The sequence below is a fragment of the Crotalus tigris genome, unplaced genomic scaffold, assembly GCF_016545835.1.
Source record: "Crotalus tigris isolate CLP2741 ecotype Arizona unplaced genomic scaffold, ASM1654583v1 scf7180000024119.3904262, whole genome shotgun sequence".
Classification (NCBI taxonomy): Eukaryota; Metazoa; Chordata; class Lepidosauria; order Squamata; family Viperidae; genus Crotalus; species Crotalus tigris.
This window is the reverse complement of record NW_024100396.1, coordinates 3,532,354-3,543,691: the sequence shown is the minus strand read 5'-3', so window position 1 is coordinate 3,543,691 and position 11,338 is coordinate 3,532,354.

The following is an 11,338-nucleotide window of genomic DNA, read 5'->3' as shown; positions in this document are numbered from 1 at the left end:
TATATGCTGGCGTATAAGACGACTTCCGGAAGTGCTAAACTCGGCGCCAAAGACGGGGGTCGTCTTATACGCCAGAAATACTGGTAGTTTCCGGCGTATAAGACGACGTTCTAGGAATGCGGCTCGGTGACAAAGATGGGGGTCGTCTTATACGCCGGGTTGCCTAATACGCCGGCATATACGGTACTTCTTAGAGTTTGCAGAGTAAAACAGCTTGTTGAAGGCCTATCTAAAAGTTAGGAAATGCATGCAAAAGAAAATGGGTTCATAGAATTATAGAATCATATGGTTGGAAGGAACCTTGGAGGTCTTCTAGATCTCATACCATCATGGACAAAATGGTTATCCAATCTTTTCTTGAAAACCTCCAAGGATGAGCACTCGCAACTTTGAAGGGCAACCTGTTCCACTGCTTAACAGTTCTCACTGTTAGGAACATTTCTCCTTATTTCCAGGTTAGATCTCCCTCTGAGGAGCTTCTATCGATTGTTTCTTGTCCTACTCTCAAGTACTATAATCATTACCCTCTTTACTATGGCAGCCCTTCAAGTGTTAGAAGACTGGTATCATGTTTCCCTTTCAGTTTTCTCTTCTTTAAGTTAAACATACCTAGTTCCTTTAACTATTCTTCATAGGATTTAGCCTCCAGACCAGTGTTTCTCAACCTTGACAATTTTAAGGCATGTGGACTTCAACTCCCAGAATTCCACAGCCAGCATTGCTGGCTGTGGAATTCTGGGAGTTGAAGTCCACATGCCTTAAAATTGTCAAGGTTGAGAAACACTGCTCCAGACACTCATCATCTTTGTTGTTCTTCTCTACACTCTTGTGCAGTGGTGACCAGAACTGGGTGGAGTATTCCAAATGTGGACTCACCAGTGTGGAATAGAGCAATACTATCACTTCCCTTGATCTTGATACTATCCCTCTCTTGATGCAGCCCAGGGCTACCTTGACTCTTTTGGAAGCTACAGCACAGTTCTGACTCATACTTAAGCAATGGCCCAGCAGTACATCTAGATCCCTATCACGGTCATTACTGTTTATCTAGGTACTGCCCACCCTGTACCTGTGCATCTGACATTTTCTGCCTAAGTGAAGACCTTATTTTCCTTGCCACTGAACTGCATCTTATTGGTAATTTCTTCCCCTGTGGGGGGAAAAAAAGTCAAATTATAAGTTTCCAGCCAGTGACATAATGTAGGGGAGTCATTAATTTAAGGTGACTGAGGTGACAAATTGTGAAAGAAGAAGCAGAGACTCTGTGGTTTAAAAAAAATAGAGTACAATGTGAGAAATTGGCATTTGTTTTTTTTTTAAAAAAAGAGGAAATGAAAAATTATAAACTTTCATCAGTTATCAAAACTGGAGTTTTGGTATTTTCAAAATTGGACATAATGAACTAGCAATTTTTATGTAAACTATAAATAGGAGAGCAGGTTTCTTTGGAATTTTAACGGCACTTCTCATACATGTCATAAATCTATTGACAACAACGTTGAGAGCAAAATGAGAAAAGCAAAAGTCTCTCTGTTTCAGTTAACATTTAAAGTTAGCCAGGAACTTTTAAAATGTGCTGAACACAAACATTATTTTAATAAAATGTTCTTTCTATTTCCTTAAACCAGCCCTAGGTGGCAACCATACATCATATCCGATTGCCCTAATACCATCTAAGTGCCTTTGAAAAGCTGGAATTGTAAAGAACATTTTATGTAAACATAATCTGTGATTTGGGGCACTGGGACAAACCAAAATTCCAGAAGCTTCTATTCGTTTTCAGTAGAGTCACTTGATAAATAGTGAAAAGATATTCGTACTTTACATCCCTGTACAATTCCTGTACGTTTATCATATAAGAGGGTTAAGTCACTCCTCTAAGAGTCTGCATTTCTCAGAGAGGGGGGTGGGTGTTCTATCCCAGCCTATAGCCATCCTTGTTAAAGGCACAAGGACCAAACCCCTGTTGATAAAATAGGCTGGAGACTTTAAAACAAAACAAACCCCTTTTAATATAGGTGACAAACCTGCCAAATAGTCCAAAACACAAACAGCAAAACTCAATCCAAATGAAGGAAATAGCCCACAGGAAACACAATGCAAACAGAAGAGTAGTCACAAGCAAGACGAATAGACCAAGATTCCAAAAAGTACTTTGCAAACGGTTGCCTTCAGCAACCAGGACCACCCACACCTCTTTTTATACAGCAGTCCCAAGACGTTGCCTCTCAGTGCCTTCTCCTTTTACCCTGGAGTTGCCGTATTGACTGCTGCTGATTTACTCTCGCTAATTGACGACGTGTGCGAGCATCAATTAGCATGTCCATCAGATGTGAGTCCTCCGAGTCTGACTCATTCTCCTCACACAGCTGAGCTTCATCAGGAACACGACTGGAAGGCCCAGGCTCTGCATCAAACCGTGAGTCCTGTAATTCATCAGAGCCTCCCTCTGCCCCTGATGGCCCTTCAAATGCCTCCTCCACCTCCTCCTCAGATTCCTCAGACTCAGCTGTTAGGAGCACAGGCTTGCATGGAATCACAACAGTGGGTACCTGTGAAGTATACCTACACTTATAAGCTTCAAGGGCTACCTAGTCTAGTGACCTGTGTTCTTGGTAGGTTCTTTTGATGGTTTTTATTTATTTATTTCACCCCAATCAATATAAGCAAAGACAGAAAGCACAACAGAAAGAATATAGTATTTTTGTTACATCGATTGATTGACTGATAGACTGATTGTTTGATTATTGATTGATTGATTGATTATGTGCCATCAGCACCCATAGAAATAGATTTTCTCCATGACAATTAGTCCCTGACATAGCCCTTCTGGTCTTCCAACAGTGTGCAGGTAATTCTCAACTTACAACAGTTCATTTAGTGACTGTTCAAAGTTACAACAGCACTGAAAGAAGTGACTTATGACCATTTTTCACACACTTACAACTGTTGCAGCATCCCCAGGGTCATATGATCAGAATTCAGATGCTTGGCAAGTGACTCATATTGATGATGGCTGCAAAGTCCCAGGGCCATGTGATCACCTTTTGCGACCTTCTGACAAGCAAAGTCAATGGGGAAGCCAGATTCACTTAATAACCTGGTCACTAACTTAACAACTGTGGCAAGAAAGCTCTTAAAATGGGACAAAACTCACTTAACAAATGTTTCACTTAGCAACAGAAATGTTGAGCTCAATTGTGGTCGTAAATCAAGGGCTACTTGTACTCAGTGCTACTGTAACTGACTCCATCCACCTTGATGGTGGTTGACCTCTTTTTCCCTTTTGGTCTGGTTTTTGCCATCATTAAAGCCATCATAGGCCTTTGCATAATATGCCCAGAATAATTTAAGCCTGGTGATTTTTATCTTGATTGAAAACTTGATTAGTTGATTAGTTCAAAAATCTGTTTGTTTGTTTTCTTGGCTGTTCGTGGTATTCTTAAGTCTTTTCCCACACTAAATTTCAAAAGCATTAATACACTTTCTATCCTGCTTTTTCAAAGTCTAATTTTTGCTTTCATGGAATATCACAGAGAATAAAAACATTGCTTGCATTATTTTGAATTGTGTAAGTATAGATACATCGGGGCATCTGAAAATCTTTTCCAAGGCAGTTCTAGTCTATGGTGTATTTCCTGTCTGCTTGTTCATTTACTACGTATAGTTGATCCTAAAAGGCAGAAGTTAGCTACCACTTGCATATCTTCATTGTCAGTTCTAAGGCAGGTTGTTGTACCCATTGCCATTAGTTTGGTCTTCTATATATTTAATTTTAGATCCAATGAGATTTTCTGGCATTCACATTTTTCTAAATATATGCCACAGTTTGATGTGATCAACACAATTCAGGGTCTTTGTGTAATCAATATACACATACTGATTTTTAAAAACTATTCTTTGTCTTTGTTTTTCTCAATTATCCAGCATGCAACATCAATAATCGTTAGCCCCAATCTTCCTGGTCTTTAGGCCTGAAGGCATAGCTCTGGAAGCATGCAGGGGGGGGGGGAATATGGCAAAAGTGGGGAGCTCTTACAATGTCTGTGTTGAACTGATATAGAATGCATTCTGCTGATGATCTTGATTTTCTGTTTTTTTAAATTAACAGTGTTTATATTGGGATTTAATATGTTTATATTAGATTGTTTTTACCTGCGGTGAACTATCTAAAGTTACTTGGCTATAAAAAACAAATTAATAATAATAATGTTTTGTGTCTTGAAGTCTTTTCTAATGCCATCTTGAAAATCCGGCATCTCTTTTTCCATACAGGGTTCTAATCTGAACTGGATGATCCTAAGCATTATTTTGCTAGTATGTGAATTTAAGGATATGGCACAATAGTGTGCAGACTCCATTAGACCTCCTCTTGTGATATTGGAATGAAGTTTGATCTACTCCAGTCTGTTGGGCATGGTGTTATTCTCCAAATTACCGCGGTAACTGATTAATTTGCACTAGCTGGTTAGATCTGATTCTGATTCTTCTTTCTGTTGCTTGTCATGATTCTGTAGGATTTGTAGTTCTGTGAATTATATGTTTCTTTCATCTCTAAAGAGGATCAAGTCCATGATCATTTTTGAAAAATATTTTTCCCATGGAGAACTTCTGAGAAATTATCTGCACACAAAATTATCTGAAATCTGAAGAGTCATTTATGCTTAACTCCAGCTATAAAAAACAGATAGCAGACAGAAAGATTCCTTTGTTTGTGAAATTCAAAAGATCTATGTACACATTTGAGCGAACACAAAATTTTGAATTAGGGTGATAACTCTAATTTGACTTCATTTTAATGCAATTAGGAAATAATTGTATTTTATGTTATGTTTACTCTCTCCTGTGCATTCTTTATACATACTATGCTGAAAGAACTAATCATACATTTACCTAAAGAGCACAATTTAACTAAAGTTAAGCACTTGTCTCATTGATTTCACTGGTAGAGAGTTAATAATATATTTAATTTTCCCACAGAAATCAATGGGCCTTAAATATGTTAAATGCTGCCTGCTTTATGTCAACACGCCCAGACAGATCAATTTAAATACAATGGATTTTTTTAACAACTGTTTCTGTCATAAATCTACTTGTTGCTTAACAAATTGATTTTAAATAAAACATTTGCAGCTTTGGGATTTTAAAACAAGCTTGATAAATTTTAAAAAATGTCAGAGTGAGAATAGACATGGTGAAACAGAAGATGTAGTAGTAAATGATCAATTAAAGAGTATAGATTGCATTGAAGTGATTTCAATACAAATATGTAAGGAATCTAATGTTTTTATGTTTACATGAATTTTTTATTTTAGTCTAAATTAGTCAGGGGGGGGATGAAAAAAGAGTCAAAAATTCAGACCTGATTCAGTGCTTGCAATGAATTCTAGAAGCTGAAATCCAGACACATTGCCTAGGTTGAGAAACATTGCACTAGACCAATAAATAAAGATACATGCACAGGAACACTCTCGTCACATATTGATTATCTCCCTCGCATTTAGACCGTTTCCCTTTCTGTTGTTTTACATCTTTTTCCAAACCATCTTGTTACTTTTGTTTGGAGGGCATATGGAAGATTCCTTCCTATAATGGCCACATGATCCAAAGAATGCGTAATCTGTAGTCCACAAGCAGCTTCTGGCAATCCCTCTATGGTGACTTGAAAAGCTCCTATTTAATAGTCTCTGCCAGTAGCTGAACATAGTGACAGCAACTAAAATTTATAATGCAGCGTGAGAGTTGTGTTTTAGCTGTGTCTGCCTCCCATCCTGATCTGTAGAAGACTAAGAGATTATTATCAACTTCGTTTCAAGAATAAAGAGGCATGAAAGAAGAAAATCAAGCAGACTAGCTTGTGATATATTGCCAACAGCATTAAATTAAATAACACAGAGAAAAAGGAGACTTAGGAAACTTATTTCTACTACTCATACAAAGGGGCCTGGAGATAAGATAAAACAAGGTTAAAAAAAGAATAAATGAACAGATTGTTTTCTTTTAGTTTATCATTGTAAGATGCAATGAGTTATTAAAAGGGCTCAGTCTTGGATAGAATCAGAATGAGGCCCGACTAATTTGATATAAACCTCATTCATCTATTCTATGCTAGTAATACACTGCTATCTCTAGGTATATATTTTGAAAGGTACACGATTCAATTATGACAGTAGTGGCAAACCTATGGCACGCGTGCCCACTCAGAGCCCTCTCTGTGGGCACACATGCTGTTGCCCCAGCCCCGCAGCCCCCCGCAGCCCCCTCCTCACCAGCATCCTGCCTGGAGGAGAGGCTCCCCCAGGCGCAGCCCATGCAGAGCAGCACAGCCAAGCACATGGCAGCTGGGCAGCAGGGGCAAGACTCCACCCTCACGCCCCATCATGTACAGATGATGCTGCGGGGTGCAGGTGGAGGGTGTGGCCGCCATTGCACTGCAAGGCTGCCTGGGCGATCTGTGGTGAGTGGCCCTGTGGGTGGGCGGAGCAGGGGGCGGAGTGGGGGGCAGAGCAGGGGTGGGCCAGGGGGTGGGCCGGTTTTTGGGCACTCAGTCTCTAAAAGGTTCACCATCACTGAATTATGATAATAATGATAGCCACCCACATGTAGCAACCACTAGCTGTCCATCAGCAGTCCCTTATGAGCTCCTGGATAGATAGTTAGAATTTCCAAGGCTTCAGATCATGGATGACTTCAGTCTCCTTGCTCTGGGTCAGGAATGCCATATAACTTGACTTCTTGCCTCCAATATACATGGGTGGACCCATACTAACCTGGTCTATTCCAATATTCTGGTATTTGAGGAGCTGCCAGAAAGAAGAGATGGTCAACTTATTTTCCAAAGCACCACAGCATAGGGCAGGAAACAGTGAACCAATCAAGGAGAGAAGCAACTGGAATTAAGAGAAACTGCCTAACAGTAAGAACAATTAACTGGTGGAACAGCTTGCCTTCAGAAGTTGTGGGTGCTTCGTCACTGGAGGTTTTTAAGAAGAGACTAGACAGTCACTTGCCTGAAATGGTATAAGGTCTCCTACTTGAGCAGGGGTTGGACTAGAAGTCCTCCAAGGTCCCATCTAGCTCTATTCTCTATTCCCTATATTTTGGAGAAGATGAGACATGATATGAAAATGGGAGACATTGCCATCAGTCACTTTCATAGTCAGATCACACAAAGTGTACATCACAGATCCCTGGATTTTTCTGCATGCTCTTTAGAAGGGTCCATCCCAGACAATTAATTGAGCCGGAGTGATTCCAGAGGGCATTTGGGGATTTCTCTGACAATTTGGCAGGCTGTTTCGTCTCGTGCCTGGCTGATCTTTAGAACTCTATGGAGTCCAGAACTCTGGGATGAGTTTGCTCCTACAAAGCCTCTTTCCAAGTTTCCCACCCAAAGCAGCTTTTTCGATTTCCTGGGTAGCTGAGAGACATGAAGTACCTAAAGGCACTTATAGTAATGGGGGAAAATACAAGAAATGCATGCAACTACATATTGGTAACAACTGATGTTTGGTAATTGTGGCAAAGTATCAGCTCTTCTCCCTACTGACTGTCCTTGCAGATTTCTGCCTAGTAACCCTATATAAAATGTTCTACACCCTTTTAACAAAGGAGCGATGGAACAAATTTCCTGCAATCTTCCCAGATGAATTTGCAATTTTCTTAAAGGATAAAGTTGCTTGTATCCACCCTAGTTGGATACAACTCTGGCCCCACCTAGTTCCTTCAGATAGAATATGAGTGGCTGGATCCAGGAGATGTTCAATACGAGGTTCTCTCTTGAAAAGGTCTTACTTGAATCTGCAGTCTTTGACAACTTCTGCTTCTTCTCCAGCCTTCCTTTTTCAAGAAGGTTGTCCAGAAGATGATAAAATTCAACTACAAAGAATATCTGAGTTGGAGGTGCCATAGAAAGCCAAGACGCATGTGCTTGGAGGAAGTCAGGGACTAGATGTGGCAAAGCAGCTGACATTAAATCCTATCAAATGGAATTGTTATTGCTTTCAAGACTTAAGCCATCCCTGTGAAGTTTAAAAATTCTTATCTGAAGGTAGCCCATGCTTTGATCGCAGTTTATTTGCATCTCTATATTAGTATGTTGTACATGTGTTTGCCTTTAGAAATGACCTGGAAGCTCCAGGTGGTACAGAACGTAATACTTAGTCTGTTGACAGGTCAACCTTGCCACTTTAGAATATTACCAATACGAAAGTCGCTGCATTAGGTATCAGTAGACTTGGATTCAAATCAAGACTGCTGGTGAATAGCTATAAAGCCCTATATGACATAGCACCAGAACACATCAGATATCATCTTACCAGCATTAATTGGCACCTCTGATTGGACATCTAGAAAGGGACTACAGAGAGTCCCTTCTGCATTAGATAAACATGGGATGTAGATCTGATGACAGGAATTCTCTATAATACATGGACATTCTAGAAAATGCCGCTCCTAAACATATGCTTAGCTCTTTCGCTTCTGCATTTCTCAAGATGGTACAGTCTGTTTTACTCCATTGTATTTTAAGCCTTAATTGGCTGTGGGCACCCATCTTCAGTTGTATGTGTTTGTCTGGTTTTAAAAAAAAACTGGTTGTTTTTATATCTGCCTTGCTGTTCACTGCCCTAAGTCACAAGGAATTGTAGCATTCTACAAATATTGCAAAAATTAATATGTTGCTAGGCCACCTCTCCTCTCTTTTATCTTTGGATAAAAATATATTGTGTGTTACTTGCTCTCAATATCTTTGTTTCATCTTTTCTCTATTCAATTTTTCAAATTATTTAAGCAGAAGTAATGTAATAGTAGTAAAGTTGGAAGGGACCTTGGAGGTCATCTAGTCCAACCCCCTGCTCAGGCAGGAAACCCTACACCATTTTGGACAAATGGCTGTCCAGTCTCTTCTTAAAAACTTCCAGTATTGGAGCATTTACTGCTTCTGGAGGCAGGCTGTTCCACTGATTAATTGTTCTCACTGTCAGGAACTTTCTCCTTAGTTCTAGGTTGCTTCTCTCCTTGATTAGTTTCCACCCGTTGCTTCTTGTCCTGCCTTCAGGTGCTTTGGAAAATAGTTTGATTCCCTCTTCTTTATGGCAGCCCCTGAGATATTGGAATACTGCTATCATGTCCCCCCTCGTCCTTCTCTTTGTTAAACTAGACATACCCAATTCTAGCAACCGTTCCTTATATGTTTTATCTTTGTTGCTCTTCTCTGTACTCTTTCTAGAGTCTCAACATCTTTTTTACATCATGGTGACCAAAACTGGATGCAGTATTCCAAGTGTGGCCTTACCAAGGCATTGTAGAGTGGTATTAATACCACTCTACAATGATATTACAAAAGTATTGGCTTTTGCCTGACAAGGCTGAATCTAGTTAATTGGCACATAAGAGTCCAGAAACTTCTGGTAAGTAATTTACTGTAGAAAAACTAGAAATATGTTAAATAGGAACTCCAAGAACTGCACAATACACCAAAAGTGAGCCCTATTTATTGTGAAATGAAAATTCATAGTTTGGTGCTTCTTTCTTCTACCAAGCTACTGTACGCAGTGAGCTAAACAGTCTTCCATGTTAAGAACCCAATTTCTCTCTATTTCTTACTCTAACAAGAGACATGCTATGTTCCTCTAACTGGATAAGAACTAACTCTGACTATTAGATAAATATAAGTAGTGCAAAATCAGAAGATGCGGAGAGACCTGGCCCATAGAATCACCAAGAGTCGGACATGACTGAATGAATAACTTCATCATCATTAGACACACCAATAAACAGGTTATCATTGATTTTTAATAGTTCAGAAAAGGTTTCTGATTCCCAATTTTTTTAGAATAATAGCAACAGACTTATTCTTCTCTAGCCTAAATTGTAGTGGCAAAGGTGTTTGGAATATACAGATAAAAGCATAGATTACTTTGAATACATCTCAAACTTCAATCTTGACAGAACTTTTATAGATCACTTCAAAGATCACTTGCATTTTGCTCAGTGATGGATTTTATGACTCTATTTTTTAAAAAAAGGTGGAAATCTGGTCACATTAATTCTGGTACAATGATATCTGATGTATTAGAATTCCCTTCTAAGGAATTCCAATCCTAATAACTGTAATTATTATTGCAATTATTGTCAAACATTACTGAAAAATTCTGTAGAAATACTTCAACAAGTATAAAGGTCCACTCTATGAATTTGTTGTAAAATGGATACATATTGCAGTTTCATTTTTATATGGCATTGAATGAATACTTTGATTCCATAAATAATAATAGATGCATATGAGTATTAAGTATGTCTATGAATATTAAAAACAAAAATAAAGGAGGCTATGGGAATACTGTATAGGTCTGTTATCTCCTTAGGTAAACAAAAATGCCTACTTAACAAAAGCTGTACCTAGAAATTATATTGTTGGGTATAGTATGAGACCAATACCGAAGTTTGGGAGAACTCAATTTTTATTTAAAATAGGATTTACTGCAAATACTGACTCCTTATAGCAGAGGAGTTTCTCTGTAAGGATATGCTGGATTATCTCAGAGGTCAGAGTAGCCTTAAAAGATTTTCCCAGTGTTGCTCATCTTAGCAGTTCTTGGGATTTATCCAGCTGCTCTATTGTTTTGTAACTTTTAGCACAATCTTTAAATACAAACAAGACCTTCTCCACTTATCTACATAGCTGCCTGGAGCTTTCCTATGGGTTCTTCCTTCAGTTTTCCAGCTGTTCCCATTTCTGTATTCCTTTGCTTGCAACTTCATGACCTCAATCTTGCCCAATCTTGGTAAATGTTCTCATTCCTTCTTCATTCATGCCTCAGGGGGGGCTTAATAAAATTAGAATTTATGATAATAATGCTCAATATATTTGTTTAGAATAAACCAGATAGCAACCCAAACACTATTCACTATTGTATGGATGAATCACAAGGTCAGTTTACATCCCTAGAGATGTAGAATATTTTTTCCTTAAATAAATGAAGAGACTATTTATTCTTTATTTAATAAATAAATGAAGAGAAACGTTAGGCCGCAAGTGGGTTGTTTGAACTAAATATTTTAGCCCAGTGTTTCTCAACTTTGACAATTTTAAGGCATGTGGACTTCAACTCCCAGAATTCCACAGCCAGCATTGCTGGCTATGGAATTCTGGGAGTTGAAGTCCACATGCCTTAAAATTGTCAAGGTTGGGAAACACTATTTTAGCCGCTAACTGAATTTTTCAGTGATGGTGATGGTGGTATTGATTGTACGGTGTAAAATCTTCCACAGGCTTCTGCTCTTCAATGTGCCTTATAAATACTTCAGTAAAATAGATTGACTTCACACCATCTGG